Here is an 18,559-nt window from a genome sequence, read left to right on the forward strand (position 1 = left end):
TGCGGTCCGGTCCCAGATCAACGGGCACGTGCACCTTCCGCTGGCCACTGGCGACAACATCGATGTACTGTGGAGACCTCACGCCCCACGTGTTGAGCAATTCGGCGGTACGTCCACCCGGCCTCCCGCATGCCCACTATACGCCCGCGCTCAAAGTCCGTCAACTGCACATACGGTTCACGTCCACGCTGTCGCGGCATGCTACCAGTGTTAAAGACTGCGATGGAGCTCCGTATGCCACGGCAAACTGGCTGACACTGACAGCGGCGGTGCACAAATGCTGCGCAGCTAGCGCCATTCGACGGCCAACATCGCGGTTCCTGGTGTGTCCGCTGTGCCGTGCGTGTGATCATTGCTTGTACAGCCCTCTCGCAGTGTCCGGAGCAAGTATGGTGGGTCTGACACACCGGTGTCAATGTGTTCTTTTTTCCATTTCCAGGAGTGTATGTCTGTTACTTCGCAGAAAAGTAGTACAATATTACTGGTATCGAGAATTGGGGTTGGAGTGCCGTAATGGTCACTTAATTAGAGAACCATTACAACCTGCAGCATAGCATTTTGGATGTGACTGCAGCAATTCCAGCAGCCCAGGTTTCATCCGCCTTCAGCAGCTCAGTGAGTTGAGATGAATGTAGTCACTCTAAATATCTCCTATAGTCGGATTAGTACTATATTTCCTTTTCCTGCTGTGTTTATTTCTACCCTGGAACTCTATTCCCTGCTGTGTTTCTTTGTACCCAGGAACTCTATTCTCTGGGCCACTTTTATTTTCCCTATCCTTCATATAAAGCAGTGTATGTGTCTATGTCCAGGATCTCCTCCCAAATCCCTGGGTCGATTTCAAACAAACGACAGTCCTCACAAATATCAGCACTATAGCGTTCATAACTTCTTAGCTCCAAAGGGAGCGGAGATGTGGGCTGAAACGTGTTTGCTCAGCCTGTGGGTGTAAGCTGCTCTGCACAACAGGCATGTTGTGGGAGAACATTATCAGCCTACCAGATCAGACTGCTTGTAGTTCAGCCTGCATTCAGGGACAAGAAACATTTTCACAGGCCACGACATATATGCAGCCCTACATGACAAGAGTGTTGTGTTGAAGTAGTACCAGTATGTTTTATAGACTTCCTTTTACATGGAGGCCTGATCGTCAGGGACAAATAAATGATTTTTTAGCCCCTTGTGTGCACCCTGCCATCACGACAAGCATGTTGTGGGACTAGTATCGGCCTGTTTTATTTAACTGTGTTGCAGAGGCCACAGGTGCTGATGAGCATGGTTGGGGACAGATGGAGATGGATACAGAATGGAGAGAGTGAGGGGGAGCAGAGGATGGACACAGAGGCGAGAGGAGGTGTATGAGGCAGGTGGAAAGTGTAGAGATGGGGGGAAGGCGGAAAAGAAAGAGGGGAAGACAGAGATAGAGAGAGAGGTTTAGGAGGATGTAGTCAGAGGGAGAGGGTGGAAGATGGGGCCAGAGAGAGGGAGATGGAGGAAATGGACAAGGAGAGGATGAGGAAGTGATGAAGAGACAAAGAGGGCAGGAGGAGACAAGTGGACGAAGAGATGTTCAGACAGAAAGGGGAAGAGGGAGTCACAGGCAGCAGGAGGCATGTTCAGTGTGTGATGAACACATATGTGGATGAAACTGTGGGAAAAAGGCTAATAATAAAATATAATCCAACAAATCCTGAAAAAGAGATGGACCCTTTACTAGACAGGATAAACTCTAGGGAACAAGAGCAGTAGTAGTAGTAGAAGAAGAAGAAGAAGAAGAAGAAGAAGAAGAATGATAACTCATATTCTAAGGCTATGAAACAACCTAGATAGTAAAATATCCACGATGATTCTAAAATGATTTTAAAACTTTCTTCAAATACGGAATTTTATTGAGAAGGGTTATATAGGTAGTAGAGGTGCCATATCGTAGCAAATAACTGCAAGTTACATCCTATATTCCAGTTTAACTTTCATTTGTCTGGATGCGACAACTAATGATCACACCGCAAACGCCTCATCTGACGTCATTTTCTTGCCACACTTTATTCAGCATATCTGACGTCACTTCTGTAATGTCAGTCTGTATGGCTTTAAATAAACAGCTGTACAGCTTCAGTAGTAAATTTTGAACTCTTTAGTAAGCTATCGGTTTCGACGTTACACTACGTCGTCTTCAAACCCTTGAGATAGGTAGATCAGATAATACCCAATTGTGCGCAGTGAGTGTAATAGCCACAGCAAGACACGCGGTATCAGCAGGTCTCTGATATGAACTACGTGATCACTTTGTGCATCTACCGACAAGTTCTCACGTAGTTTATATGAGAGATTTGCGGATACCATTTATCGTATTATGCCTCCTACAATGACCTACCCGCAAATGGATTTTATCCGATGTACGTTTATTAAGGGGGCGTGTTCATGAAGTAATGTGACATCGAAAGCGGTTACTTGCTAAAATGTTCAATATTGGCGGCTGAAGGTGTGCTGCTCTTTATTTCAAATTGACTAGCCAACGACCCAACCATCATTCTCTGCAAAGATGGAGATACAAAGATTGTATGGCTTCAGCTGCAAACTTTTCCGTAACGCACTCCAGACGTTGATTGACGAACTCCAGGATCTCGCGACGCACGATGCGCTGTTTTCCTGGGACTGAATAAACTAAACTCTCTCTCTGACTTGTACGACGACAGTCTAAGAAACTAGTGGGCGACCTGGAGATTTATAACAAATGCTACAACTAGTTGGAACTAAATTTTGATGCCAGGAGTACACTGCACGCCTTCTAGGATGTTTATTCTTCTAGCTGACTTTGTTTCTCCCATTCAAAATACACAACTAGCACGTTCAGGTCCTGTGAAGTCTGCCATTTTTATTTTCAACTTCCTGTCGTTTCAAGTGATGTACCTTGGTACTACAATAAGTGAATAAAGTTTTGCTACAAGATGACAGCTTAAGCACAAGAATTTCAATTTTCTACCGTTCCTACTTGCAGAATTCTGAGCAAGGGAGACTATTACGTGAAGACGTCCATGTTAACACAGAGACGGTTACAAGAAAAAGGATTATAGGTCGGAGTCTTCCCGCATCTTAAAGAAATGGAGAGACTTAACACTATAATACTTTTATTTTACTCCATTTTCTCTTTACTATGGACGTAAATTAAGTGACGCTGATCTGCAGCCGCAGATGCAGCTGTTCTTTTGTAACCAAATTTCTAAAAGTTATTTAGCTTTGCTTTTGCTTTTAGCTGTTCTTCTCGTTTCATTAACACCGCTGAGATAAAGTATCGACAGCTGCTCATTTCTGTAATGGCAGCCGTGCTATTACAGCGGGGAGAGTTTCCTCTTGCGTTACCCTGTCGTAACGTCATTTTCTTTTGTAAATATTTCTTTATTTAACTTCTTTTATATCTTAATATCTGTATGTTTCGTGCAAGACACTTACTTTAAATGTTGAGACATTTTTCACATTTAATGAAATATTTACATATTACTTTGCAACTCACGTCACTGAGCCATGGCAATACCAAATCGTATTTGTAACCCGGATTCAGTATTGCCCTTTGCAGAGGAATTTGCGCTGTTGGCACTCGCTGACAAATAAAAACTGTGTGTCTGACGGTAATATGGTCCTTAGTGCGCAACGCTCTTAGCGACTAAGCAGTCCATGCACGACTCACAATCCGTTCTCACAGCTTGTAATCTCCGCCCTCCTTCCTCATTCCAGTTATTGTCCACAATAAGCAAAGTCTTTTATGAACAATTTGAAAGGAGCGAAGATTACAATAAACTTTCTAACCTACTTAGATTTTCGTGTGAAGTTGGCTTCAGTTCTTCTTTTCTAGGGGTCTCATTCTTGAAGCTGAAATTCTTACATTTTAGGTCCTCTTGGTTGAATTGATCTAAATAAATTTGAACAGTGTTTTTGCAGAATTTTTGTTGTTACGTTAATATATTTTGCCACATTTTCGTATATCATACAGTCTTTTGAAATTTCATATTAAGAAAGCCGAAATTACATTGTTCGCCCAAAATTTGAAAATACGTTCGATCACGTCAGATGCGTGCTTACTACTGTCTCACTGAGCGGAAATAACAATATTCCAAAAGTTTTACAATTTTTCTTGACAAATGTATTTCTTAGTTTCGATTATTATTTCATAAATGAATCCAGACATAAACATAATAATAGAAATTATAAGTGAGCCAAATAATTAAATAATTCGTAATTTCAAATGTTTCTAAAAAAACTTATTTTGACTGTACTTTCAACAAGAAATGTTCAAATGTGTGTGAATTCCTAAGAGACCAAACTGTTGAGGCCATCAATCCCTAGACCTACACACAACTTAAACTAACTTATGCTAAGAACAACACACACACACACACACACACACACACACATCCATGTCCGAGGGAGGACTCGAACCTCCGGCGGGAGGAGTGTACTTTCAGAACAAGTATTTATCGATTGTAACTTCGAAAAACAAGTAATTCCTTTTTATAAATTTTAGCTTGAAATACATCATACTGTGTATGAAATCATGTGAAACCTTTCAGAAAAGCACCTGTGATAATATTGACCTGTCCAAAATCCGAAAAATAATACTGATATCGGCAGCTTCTGTAAAGAAAAACTACTGCTATAGGAAAATGTCTCGACGGAGGCCAGTACGATTATTGTGGATAAAGCCGGCCACTGTCGCCGAGCGGTTCTAGGCGCTTCAGTCCGGAACAGGGCTGCTGCTATGGTCGCAGGTCCGAATCCTGCCTCCGGCATGGCTGTGGGTGATGTCCTTAGGTTAGTTAGGTTTAATTAGTTCTAAGTCTAGGGACTGATGACCTGAGATATTAAGTCCCATAGTACTTAGAGCCATTTGAATTTTATTGTGGATAAAACTGAAACTCTGACAATATGTGGAACTAACGCAATATCACTTCCATCGGTACTAAAATGATATCAACAATTGGGCCAAGCTGCACAGACATGGGTTAGGTTGATCGGTAAGTAGGGCAATCGAAAAGAGTCACAGACGGCAATGTCTAGGCAACCGAGGATCTGATTTCCAGCAATTTCAAACTCGTAGAAGGTGAAGACTGTCATACGGCGGTTTTCTAATGGCTCCGTGACCAAGGAGCGGATTTCTGTCTTCGAGGAACTGAATTATTAGTAAAAGTTTCGATCGTTGTTGACAGAGATTTGGTGACCACGCTAAAAAATGGTGTCATGTGTCTTGTCACTCTGAAGTGTAGTTCAGCATTCAATAAATGTTGGGTTGTCATAATAATGCATAACTTACTTTTTGCACTCCCCTCTTACTAATGCTAGGAAGGGAGGAAGGGCTTAACGATACGTCGACGACTTGCTTGTTAGTGATGGAATGCAATCCGGGAAGGATATTGAGGGAATCGGGCATGCATTTTCAAAGAAATCAGCCAAGAATTCTCCTCAAGCGAATTATAAAAATGTTGTGATTGGCAGGAGAGCCAACACCGTGTTACTAGAGGAGGCCGAAATGCACGCGTCTCAGCACACGCAGGCTGACGTGAGGTCTGGAACAGGACAAGGAAATTAGAATTTAGAAAAACGGACGTAGCTGGTGGAATACTTAACTTTAATCCATTAATGGTGAACGTCGCTCTGGACGGTACATGATTCACAATATCAATAGTAACTGAACATGGCGCCTTGCTAGGTCGTAGCAAATAACGTAGCTGAAGGCTATGCTAACTATCGTCTCGGCAAATGAGAGCGTAATTAGTCAGTGAACCATCGCTAGCAAAGTCGGCTGTACAACTGGGGCGAGTGCTAGGAAGTCTCTCTAGGCCTGCCGTGTGGCGGCGCTCAGTCTGCAATCACTGATAGTGGCGACACGCGCGTCCGACATATACTACCGGACCGCGGCCGATTTAAAGGCTACCACCTAGCAAGTGTGGTGTCTGGCGGTGACACCACATTCTTCCCCCGCAAATCGGCGTACGGTTGTGGCATAAGTCTTCCGCCCAGCTTGGGGAGGACCCCATGTTGACGTATACGACGAGGTGGGGAGCCTAACAACAGGCGAGGCTGTGCCACCCGCACCCTGCCATTCGGACCGCGGGGAGCTAGGAAACACTTGAAAACTTGCTCCAGGGTGCACGCCAACATGCGGTGTATGCGCCCGTAGAGAGACAGCAGGGGCCGAAGGGTCGACCTCCATCGGGCCGGTGCACCCGACGGGCGAATACGACATATGGTCCGGAGCGGGCAAGAGTTCCATGTCAGAGGACAACTGGTCACGGGAAACAATCGGCGGCGCGTGACCCAGGGAGGCGCCCGGCGGTTGCAGCGACGCGTCCACTGCGGGCGTCGCCAGCGGGAGAACAGGCGGCGGCGGCGGCGGTGGCGGCGGCGTGTCGCCATGGGGCAAAATGGGAGGCAGCGTCTGTAACACCTGGGGCTGAGGTGAGCCAGTAGATGGGTCCCCGGGGCGCTGACCGGACGGCACCGTCGCTGAATGCAGACGGCGAGCTGCAGATCCCGTGCGACGATAGAGGCACAGCTGATTGAGATGCCGACGCACCTCACCAGAGGCCCCCAAAACCAGATTCATAGCGCGTCTGAGGCAGCGAAGAATGCGCCCTTCGAGCCAACGCCGTGAACCTCGATAGTGGCGATAGTAGACAACGTCGCCTGGAGCAAAGGCAGGTGTCTGCCGCTGTACAGGAACCTGATGCGGCGGATGTAGCAAAGACATCAAGGTTCGATGATTACGATCGTGGAGCAACTCAGCCGGCGAGCGACCATCTCGGGGCTGAGAGCGATATGAGGACAAAAAAAGCAATAACGCGTCCTCCCGAGAATGCGACTCTTTCAACATCTGTGACTTGAAAGTCCTGACCAACCGTTCAGCGGCACCGTTTGACTGTGGCGAAAACGGCGCGGACGTCAGATGTAGAATACCATTGGCCTTGCAGAATGACTGAAATTCTGCGGACATGATTTGTGGGCCATTGTCGGAAACAATAGTCCGTGGAAGACCTTCAATGCAAAAGATAGCACATAACGCTTGGATGGTGGCAGATGACGCCGTGGAAGACATCCGGACAACAAAAGGAAAATTACTGAATGAATCTACCACAACCAACCATCGAGCATTCCAGAATGGACCAGCAAAATCTATGTGTAATCGTTGCCAAGGGGAAGTGGCTTTTGGCCATGCAAAGAATTTCCGCGGTGGTGTTGATTGTTATTCGGCACACACCATGCAAGAAGAGCACATATTCGTAATCGCGGCATCGATTCCGAACCAAGTACAGTGCTGACGAGCAAGTTGTTTCGTTCTCACTATACCCCAATGTGCTTGGTGGAGAAGCTGTAAAACAGAGGACTGTAACGAACGTGGTACCACGACCCTGGACTGATCATTATCAGAACGCAACAGCAAAACACCGCGTCGTACAAAAGTCTCTCCTTGTGGGCAAAAAATCGGCGAACCAACGGGTCCCCGATCCGTGACATTGACAAGGGCCATTGCGTAGCAACAAAACGCAGAACGGGAGCAAGGACAGGGTCGGCAGCTGTGGCTGTAGCTACACGACGAAAATCAATCGGAAACGATTCGACTACGTCATAGGTTTCCGCATCAATGAACATGCAAGCAAGTTCGGAGGAATCGAATGCCCTATCCTCAGCAACAGGCAAGCGGGACAACGCATCGGCGTTTCCGTGCTTAGCAGTGGACCGATACAAGATATCGTAGCGGTACTGCGAGAGGAAAATAGACCAGCGAATGAATTTCTGTGCTGTACGTGGAGGTACAGGATTGGTCGGATGAAAAAGCGATGTCAAAGGTTTGTGGTCTGTGATTATTGTAAAGTGACGACCATGCAGGCAACCTTACTTTCGCAGTACTCAAACAGTCACTGCAACGTCATAGAACTGCAATCTCCAGCAGGCACTATAACACTCATTAACATGTATTTTCAATATGGAGATGATATCGACATACATTTAGACCACCTAACAAGAGTGGCTATGGCGTTGCAGGGACGAAGAGTTGTCATAACTGCGGATATAAATGCGAAGTCCCCCCTATGGTACAGTGGCACAAGGGACGAAAATGGTGGAAAGGTGGAAGAAGTGATTATGTCGTTGCAGCTTGTGGTGGCAAACAAACCGGGAAACTCTCCCACCTATGCGGCGGGAGGGGGGCAAGGCACGAACATCGACGTGACCTTGGTCACGCCAAATGCGGCAAACCTAATACAGAACTGGAAGGTGATAGACAGTGCCACCACAAGCGATCACAACCTTATCACTTTTACCTTAGGGAGCAGGGAGTGCCACTGGGCCATGGGGTGGGAGGTGCAGTTGAACTTCAGGAAAGCCAACTGGGAACGCTTAGCCAGAGAGTGTGACATTCCTCCGTTACCGGATGGTGACAGACAAATTGACATCGACAACAGAGCTGAGGAACTGGTGTGTGCAGTGACTAGAGCGATGAAGGCGGCCGTGCCAACTAGGAGGAGGGCCATGGCGGCCTCGCCGACACCATGGTCTCCTGAGCTGCAGGAGCTGCGTCAGTCTGTCAGAAGGCTGCGAAGGCACTACCAGCGCAGTGTCGTCTGGTGGGAGAAGCAGAGATGGTTACTGCTATACCGGGAGGCAAAGGAAACATTTCAAAAAGAATTAAAAGCGGTCCGAGTTAGAAGCTGGGAGACATTCGTGACCAATCAGCTGGCCTTGGATCCATGGGGGATTCCGTATAAACTAGTAAGAGAAAAGATCCGCTCCCCTATGATGCTGTCCACAGTCAGGCATGGGGATGGGATGACGGACTCATGGCAGGAGACTGCTGAGGTCCTACTCCGATCCCTGTTGCCTGACGACGACAGAACAGAGGATACTGAGGAACAGCGACGGTTGCGAGATTTAGATCTGGGCGACTATACAAATGATGAGGCAGTCCTCCCCTTCTCGGAGGAAGAGGTCGCTGCCCTCATAAAGACAATAAAGAGAGGGAAAGCCCCTGGGCCAGACGGCATTGTGGCGGAGGTGGTGCAGTTCTTGGCCCCACAACTGGTCGCTCCTTTGACCCAGCTGTACAACGAGTGCCTTCGGCAAGGTAAATTCCCGAGGATCTGGAAGGCAGCAAACGTTGTAATCATTAAAAAAGGCCCCGATAAAGATCCAGCTGAGGCAAAGTCTTACAGACCCATCTGCCTTCTGGATGTGCTCGGGAAAATCCTTGAAAAGCTGCTTGCTGATAGGCTGACTGCCCACCGAGTGCTGCACGGGATGAGCGACAGACAGTTTGGCTTCAGGCCTGGGCGTTCCGCATCTGATGCGATCGCCCTGGCGGCCGAGGTCTGTGGTTCGGCCCCGTGCAAGTACATCGTCGGCATCATGGTGGACATTAGTGGCGCCTTTGACAACCTGTGGTGGCCTTCGCTCTTCTCCTGCTTGCGGGAGAAAGAGTGCCCAGGGCCGCTATACGGTTGCCTTAGGAGCTATTGTGTAGATCGGGAGGTCTGGCTATCATCCCCTAGCGGGAGGATTGGAAAACCCATAACAAAGGGATGTCCCCAGGGTTCCGTCTTAGGTCCCCTATTTTGGGATATCCACATGGAGCCACTCTTAAATGCATTGCAACAAAATGAAGATGTGCTAGAGGTGATAGCCTACGCTGATGACCTCCTTCTACTGGTTGGCGGCCGAAGTCGCGAGGACATTGAACCAAAAATAGATAGAGCCATGACGCAACTACTATCATGGTGCCGTAATACCAAGATGACCATCTCACCGACTAAATCAACCTATCTATTACTAAAGGGGCAGTTAATAAGAAACCCGACTGTAAGAATTGAGGGCACACCAGTACTCCGACGACGAGAGGGACGTTACTTAGGGATCATCATCGATGAAAGGTGGAACTTCGGAAAGCACATTGAAACCGTGACACAAAGAGCTCTGCAAATTCTCAATAACCTTATCACCATAGGTCATAAAAGATTTCATCTCCCCCCTCACCTTATCAAATTGTATCATAACAGCATACTAACATCAATAGTGGGTTACGGCGCGGGAGTCTGGGCACACAGGCTCACGAGGGTTGTGCCCGCCATGTCGGTGAGAAGGGTTCAAAGGAACATGATATTAAGATCTGTGGGGGCATACAGAACATCTCCGGGAGGGGCCCTACTAGTAATAATGGGGCTTTGTCCTCTGGATATCAAACTCAGGGAACAGGGTGCTTGGTATTGGGCAAAGAAAGGGGACATAGAAAAAGTAGAAGACATCTTGGGAGTTAGGGTTAGGGATAAGGGCGAGATACGGAAGAGGGGTGAAGAGCTATGGCAAGAAGTTTGGGAGGCAGAGGAATCCGGCAGAAGAACTTTCAGCTTCCTGCCGAATGTGAGGGAAAGAATGAGCATGGGTTATTTTGAACCAACAAGGGGTTTGTTCCACTTTCTCACTGGACATGGGCCTTACCCGACGTATCTATGTCGGTTTGGGAAGAGGGCAACGCCTACGTGTGACTGTGGTGCATCGGAGGGAACTCCCGACCATGTGGTCTACGAGTGCCCCATTTTCGATGATGTAGCAACTACACTTAGACAGCAACTACCCAACTATGACACGTATATGTTATTAAGACAAGAAGAGACCTTTCGACTGCTAAATCAGTTGGCAAATGAGGTATCACGAAAGGTCCTAACTCAATATCTGAGAGAGCTTTAAGACTTAAAAAAAAAAAAAAAAAATTAACATACTAGGTCAATGCCCCAATCCCGTACCGCCTGTGCGTGGACTGGTCGACTGGTAAAGTTGGAATCCGCCACGCGCAGGATAGGGGGAGAGGGGCGACCATACCGGATTTGACAACGCACCGATTCTGACTTAGAATAGTTCATTAGGTTAGGAAATTAGAATAGGAATTAAAATAGAAACCTGCAGCGAGTAAAAGTATTGGCCTGCCCTGTGCCAGGGCGCGTTCACCGGGGTTAGCTCGGTGAGCAAGGCACACAAGTAGGATTGTATATTTATTGGCATGTTTGTAACGCTGCAGGCAGTAGAGACTAGTGTAAGTAGTAATACTAGGAGTAGCAGATTTGTTAATTAGTAGGTATGCCCATTCAACTAACACACTGTCTGTAGATTATAATTAGAAATGTATAAGCTGTACCTAAGTAATGTATTATATCATGACCCACTAATTAATAAGGTGGTGGGTTTTATTGTATAAAATATTTTGTAAGAAATAAAGATTTTTTTTTAAAAAAAAAAAAAAAAAAAGTGACGACCATACAAGAAATCATGAAACTTTGTAACACCAAATACGAGAGCCAATGCTTCTTTCTCGATCTCTGAATGATTTCTTTGCGCAGACGAGAGCAATTTGGACGAAAAGGCAATAGGGCGATCGGGCGATCCATCTTTGTGCGCAAGCACAGCACGGATCCCGAAATCCGATGCATCCACCATCAACAAAATGGGCTTCTGGGGATCGAATGGCGTAAAGCAAGTATTGGAAAGCAACGCCGATTTCAATTGGCGAAAGGCGCGTCCGCATTCCGTCGCACGGAACACCCTTACGGCGTAAGCGATGAAGCGGAGCTGAAATGGAAGAGGCATGCGGCACATGGCGGTGGTAGTAATTTATTTTTCCCAGCACACTCTGTAGCTGCCTCAAATTCTGCGGCGACAGCAAGTCTTGTATGGCACGGAGGTGCGTTGGACTGGGATGTATGCCTTGGGCATTGAGTACTGTATGTAGGCTGTTTAGGTTTTTTTTTTTTTTTTTTTTTTTTTGGTAACGCCACGTAGCGCTCTGAAAACCACTGGCTGTGCTGTGTGCAGTCAGTGGCTGGTTGGCATTGTTGTAATACTCGCCATTGTAGTGTTGGGCGGCTGGATGTTAACAGCGCGTAGCGTTGCGCAGTTGGTGAGCCGCCAGCAGTGGTGGATGTGGGGAGAGAGACGGCGGAGTTTTGAAATTTGTAAGACTGGATGTCATGAACTGCTATATATATTATGACTATTAAGGTAAATACATTGTTTGTTCTCGATTAAAATCATTCATTTGCTAACTATGCCTATCAGTAGTTAGTGCCTTCAGTAGTTTCAATGTTTTATTTAGCTGGCAATAGTGGCGCTCGCCGTATTGCAGTAGTTCGAGTAACCAAGAGTTTTGTGAGGTTAGCGATTTGTGAAACGTATAGGTTAATGTTAGTCAGGTCCATTTTTTTGTAGAGATTTATGAAAGTCAGATTGCGTTGCGCTAAAAATATTGTGTGTCAGTTTAAGCACAGTCTTGTATAATTTTTCTAAGGGGACGTTTCAGTACATGTCCCAAGTAGGGCAAGTCACGGGCAAAAAACACACATTTGTCCTTCCGCAAACGGAGACCATTTTGTCGCAAGACCTGAAATAATGTTCTGATATTGGCCAAATGTTCTTCTTCCGTCTTTCCAGAGATCACAATATCGTCCAGATAATTTGCTGGAGTACGGACCTATGCACAAACAGTTTGTAGATATTGCTGAAACAATGCAGTGGCGGGTGCACATTCGAATGGCAGTCGTTTGAATTGATACAACCCAAGATGCGTGTTAACCACCAAAACGCTCTGGGATTCTTTGTCCACCGGTATTTGCAAGTACGCATCTGCGAGGTCCAACGTCGAAAAATATTTACCCAGGCACAGTTCGTCAAAAAGATCTTCCGGGCGGGGTAAAGGAAAAGTTGCAATCACTAGTTGTCGATTCACTGTTGCCTTGAAGTCCACACAAAGTCTCAATTTGCCGGAAGGTTTTGGCAAAATTACTAAGGGTGATGCCAAGAGAGACGCCTGCACACTTTCAATTACACCTTCTGATTCCAAATCGTGTAATGTTTTTTGCGACCTCATCACGCAATGCGTGGGTAACATTGCGCGCTCTGAAAAATTTCGGTTGCGCGTTTACTTTCAGTTCCAAATGTGCTTTATAGTTCTTAGCGCAACCGCAACCGAAGCCGATTTAAAGGCTGCCACCTAGCAAATGTGGTGTCTGGCGGTGACACCACAAAAAATAACGGCAAACCTAAATGAGGATGGGCGGATTGCAATTTGAACCGCTGCCCTCCAGAGTATGAGTTTAGTACTGTGCCACCAAGGTCTGTCGTGAAGGTCCAGTGGAAAAGAAACAACCGGAATATGCATAGCGCTCTTGTGCTCTCGAAAATTCTAATCCAGTGGAACATGTTGCGCTGTCGAGTGGATGTAAAGCGCAATGGACGGCGCTAGTGGATTAATCAGTGTCCCCAAGAAAGACGCATATGGGAACAAACACGAGGCAGCAGTTCGTGAACCTGTGGTTAACGTTGCTGACTCTTGATGCTCGGGCCCTGGATTCGGTTCCCAGCGGTCTCTGGAATTTTTTGCCACTCGGTCGTTATTGTGCGTGTTTCCTCATCATCATTTCGTCATCATCGACACCAGTTCTCCGAAGTGGCGACAAATAAAAAGGCGTGCATTAGGCGGCCGAATACGCCAGTTACGGCCTCTCAGCCAACAATACGATATGCACATTTCATTTCATTGAAACAAGAGTTTTACTTTAAACGCCACAAATAGAAATTAAGTTCACATGGAGCGTAAAACGGTTAAGCGTGTACGTCTGTTACAATATAATTGTCATTTCGTCTGTATCGTACACGCTAATCACAAAGCAAAAACTAGCTAGTCTTTTGTTATAAAAAGGATCGAGACCTCGTGTCAGAATATTTGAAACAATAGCATAGCACGGATCATATTACAATCTGTCTGCCAGAGTTAATCACGAAATGTGTGTACTGATATGAGTCACAAAAAGTGCACCCTGCCCCCCCCCCCCCCCCCCTTTTCCCAACTCACCCCCGTCCACCGTGCTGACAAATGGGAGCTCCATTTGCATATCGCCGTCAATACGCTTGTCTTCAAACAGACACCTCGCGCAGTATTGCCAGTGGGGACCAACATTTTGCTTCCGCCTGCGCCGCTACATCATCCACGCGCTGCGGAGAGTCATTGCCCGGTAATTACATCGTGTTTAATCAGAGCGTGTACCGAAATTAATCCGCAGTTCCCGTCAAACCTCGGCAAACAGTCGACGAGCGGCCTAACGCTAGTCGACATGTGCTTTGCCACATTTGCTGCCATTTAACGAATGGAGCAGGCCTGCATATTCTGCTCCATTAAATCAGTCGACCGCCACTTACTTAAGCCAATCGTCAATCCCGTGGGAAGTCGTTTTCGTTCTACACAAAGAGAGCCGAGGAACCGACCATGTGTAGACGACTCGGACTGAATAAAATGTGTTGTACGTCCGCCACACTACGAAACAGTGTGCCTCAGTTATCTTTCTTCACTCTTCCCCTCCCCCCTGGACACAATTCTTCATTCCTCTCTCTCTCTCTCTCTCTCTCTCTCTCTCTCTCTCTCTCTGTCTCTCTCATTACATTTCCTACACAGTGCAACATGCTTTTGCTATCGCAGTGTGGATGTTAGTGAGTTTGCCGGCCGCGGTGGTCTCGCGGTTCTATGCGCGCAGTCCGGAACCGTGCGACTGCTACGGTCGCAGTTTCGAATCCTGCCTCGGGCATGGATGTACGTGATGTCCTTAGGTTAGTTAGGTTTAAGTAGTTCTAAGTTCTAGGGGACTGATAACCACTGCAGTTGAGTCCCATAGTGCTCAGAGCCATTTTTTTTCTTGTTAGTGAGTTTGTAAATCTGGAAACCCAGATTCCCGCGTTCTATTCTCGTCACTGCTAACATTTTTTTAAGATCTTTCTTGTGCTCTTTAGCTCTGATAAAGAGCTTTATTATACAGACTTGAACAAAAAGGTTTTACCACTTACATCGGACAGACTTTTATTTTAATGTTTTTATTATTCATTATTATTTTATTCTTATTCTTGATTTATTTATTTGAATATAAACACACAAATCAGAAAAGTCCAAATGAAGACAGTGCACCTCTTCGAACAGTTCTACTCGATTCTCAATGAATGTGGAAAGTCTTTTCACCATACAGTCCTTAGCTTTTCACGTGTGACCGTTGGTGTAGAGCGGACAACATGTGTAATGCTTTCTTTCAGGTCATTAACGCCAGTAGGTGCTGCAGCATACACGCGTTCTTTCACCATTCCCCATAGCCAGAAATCACATGGAGTCAGTGCTGGTAACCGTGGTGGCCACGCCAAACATCCAGCCCTTCAAGTCCAACGTCTACCGAAGCTTTAAGGAATAATGTTGTGATTCACCATATTGTTGAAAGTAACCTGATATTACGAAACGCTGCGGAAGGTTGTCAACAACAAAAGATGTGCAACGTCTGTAGGAAAGAAACTCCCCTTAATCTGATCATTAAATAAATATTGACCAAGTTCCCCAAATTTCGAAATACTGCATCATAAGTTTCGGAGAGGATCGAGTGTCGTCTCTTTATCCCTGGGATTGTCTGTATTCCAACTGCAGTTGTACTTATTCACGTTACCGCTGACATAAAAGTTACTTCATCCGACGTAAATATCACAACGTAACGATCTGTGTGCGCCATTTCTAGTAACACGTCCGCACGGCCGGAGTGGCCGTGCGGTTCTGGGCGCTACAGTCTGGAACCGAGCGACCGCTACGGTCGCCGGTTCGAATCCTGCCTCGGGCATGGATGTGTGTGATGTCCTTAGGTTAGCTAGGTTTAATTAGTTCTAAGTTCTAGGCGACTGATGACCTCAGAAGTTAAGTGGCATAGTGCTCAGAGCCATTTGAACCATTTGAACACGTCCGCAGTTCGTAGACAAGCAATTTTATTAGCATCGGATAGGGCCTGTATCGTCTAAATGTGGTACAGCTTCATCCAAGCTCGAGGTGGAAAATTCTTAAGACACTTTTCAGCGCGACTCTCTCTCTCTCTCTCTCTCTCTCTCTCTCTCTCTCTCTCTCTCTCTCTCTCTCACACACACACACACACACACACACACACACACACACACACAATGGAAAAAAGAGCCCAGCGAAGTATGCACATTCCTCTGTAAGTCTGCGCAGTGCATTCTTACATCGACCATTGAAGTACACTTATATTCCGGCAACTGTGAAGGACAGAACAGAAATCATGTTCTATCAAGAATGTTATTGGCGTTGACAGACGACTGTAAACGGTTTCAAAAACTAATCACAGTTTCTCCGTTAGGCGACATTCTTTTCTACGTTGTGACAGGGATTTCAGCATAATCGAAGGAGAATTACAAAGCATGACAGGTTCTGTAAAATACACAGTCCAACAAAGCTGATAGTAAAATCCAGCATAGGTCAAAAATTTATTGCAAAGGAAATTGATCTCATAGACACACTGCATTTGAAGGCTAATGTTACAAAAAGACTTGCGTTTCAGTAGAGACGTGTCATGAAAATATTGCAAGAGATAAGAAAATCCACTTTCTTATCAGCAGTGTAGTGCATTTTACATACAGTACCAGTGTGCCTTCGTAGTACAGTTTTAGTTATTGGTTATTATTAAAGCAACTGTCGAACGCTTTACTCAAGAGAAAAAACAGTAGCTACAATAGAAAATTCCGACACGCGCAGAAAGGACCACAGTCGTGGAAGTTTAAACGTTTTTATGTGCACAATTTTTACTTTTTTGAGCAATGCGGAACAAACCTTGATATTTACGCCAATATTATGCCTTACCGCTAATTTTTTCGGACGAAAAGGAAATAATGTTTTAAGTGTAATTACAGATTCATTAGTTTTCTCGAAACTAGGTTGGAGTGACTAACATGTGGTGATTTTAAAAATAATGGAGAAGGAAACTAAATACTGAAATGCTTACATAATCAATGGGATGTAGTGCTCGCAATGCTGTTAGTAATATAAAGTCTCGAGCGAAAAATGTAATGTTTATAGTATTGTAGTTCACGGTTTCAGGCTCTGTCTCCAGCTGATACTGATCTTCGGCCGGACATGGATACTTCTCCTGTTCCAGAGGTTGCCCCTCAGTCTGCAAGATACGGGCGGTCGCAGAGGGTGGGCTTACTGGTAGTTGGGAGCTCCAACGTGAGGCGCGTACTGGGGCCCTTAGGGATATGACTGCAAGCGAGGGGAAGAAAACCAATGTGCACTCCGTGTTCATACCGGGGGGAGTCATTCCAGATGTGAAAAGGGTCCTTCCGGATGCCATGAAGAGTAAAGGGTGCACTCATCTGTAGGTGGTCACTCATGTCGGCACCAATGATGTGTGTCGCTATGGATCGGAGGAAATCCTTTCTGGCTTCCGGCGGCTAACTGATTTGGTGAAGACTGCCAGTCTCGCTAGCGGGATGAAAGCACAGCTCACCATCTGCAGCATCTTCATCGACTGACTGCGGACCTTTGGTACAGACCTGAGTGGAGGGTTTAAATCAGAGGTTGAGACGGTTCTGCGACCGTGTGGGCTGCAGATTCCTCGACTTGCGCCATAGGGTGGTGGGGTTTTGGGTTCCGATGGATAGATCAGGAGTCCACTACGCCCAGCAGGCGGCTACACTGGTAGCAGGGGTTGTGTGGCGTGGACTGGGCGGTTTTTTTAGGCTAGATAGCCTCGGGCAAGTACAGAAAGGGCAACACCCGGAAAGGGTGCACCGCAGTCAGGACATGCGGGGACCAAGCAGCAATCGGTATTGTAATTATAAACTGTCGAAGCTGCGGAACTTCAAGTGCTGATAGAAAGCACCGAAGTTGAAATCGTTATAGGTACGGAAAGCTGGCTGAAGCCAGAGATAAATACTGCTGAAATTTTTACAAAGGCACAGACGGTGTTTAGAAAGGATAGATTGCTTGCAACCGGTGGTGGCGTGTTTGTCGCTGTTAGTAGTAGTTTATCCTGTAGTGAAATAGAAGTGGATGATTCTTGTGAATTATTATCGGTTTAAGTTATACTCAACAACCCAGCTAGATTAATAATTGGCTCCTTTTACCGACCTCCCGACTCAGCAGCATCAGCGGCAGAACAACAGAGAGAAAAACTGGAATACATTTTACATAAATTTCCTCAGCATGTTATAGTCTCAGGTGCAGATTTCAATTTACCAGATATAGACTGGGACACTCAGACGTTTAGGACGGGTGGTAGGGACAGAGCATCGAGTGACATTATAGTGAGTGCACTATCCGAAAATTACCTCGAGCAATTAAACAGAGAACTGACTCGTGGAGATAACATCTTCGACCTACTGATAACAAACAGACCCGAACTTTTCGACTCTGTAAGCGCTGGACAGGGAATCAGTGATCATAAGGCCGTTGCAACATCTCTGAATATGGAAGTAAATAGGAAAATAGGAAAAGGAGGAAGGTTAATCTGTTCAGCAAGAGTAATAGGAGGCAGATTTCAGACTACCTAACAGATCAAAACGAAAATTTCTGTTCCGATACTGACAATGTTGAGTGTTTATGGAAAAAGTTCAAGGCAATCGTAAAATGCGATTTAGACACGTACGTGCCGAGTAAAACTGTGAGAGACGGGAGAAGCTCACCGTTTTTTAACAACAAAGTTAGGAATATACTACGAAA

This window comes from Schistocerca gregaria, chromosome 8 (assembly GCF_023897955.1).
Source record: "Schistocerca gregaria isolate iqSchGreg1 chromosome 8, iqSchGreg1.2, whole genome shotgun sequence".
Taxonomy (NCBI): domain Eukaryota; kingdom Metazoa; phylum Arthropoda; class Insecta; order Orthoptera; family Acrididae; genus Schistocerca; species Schistocerca gregaria.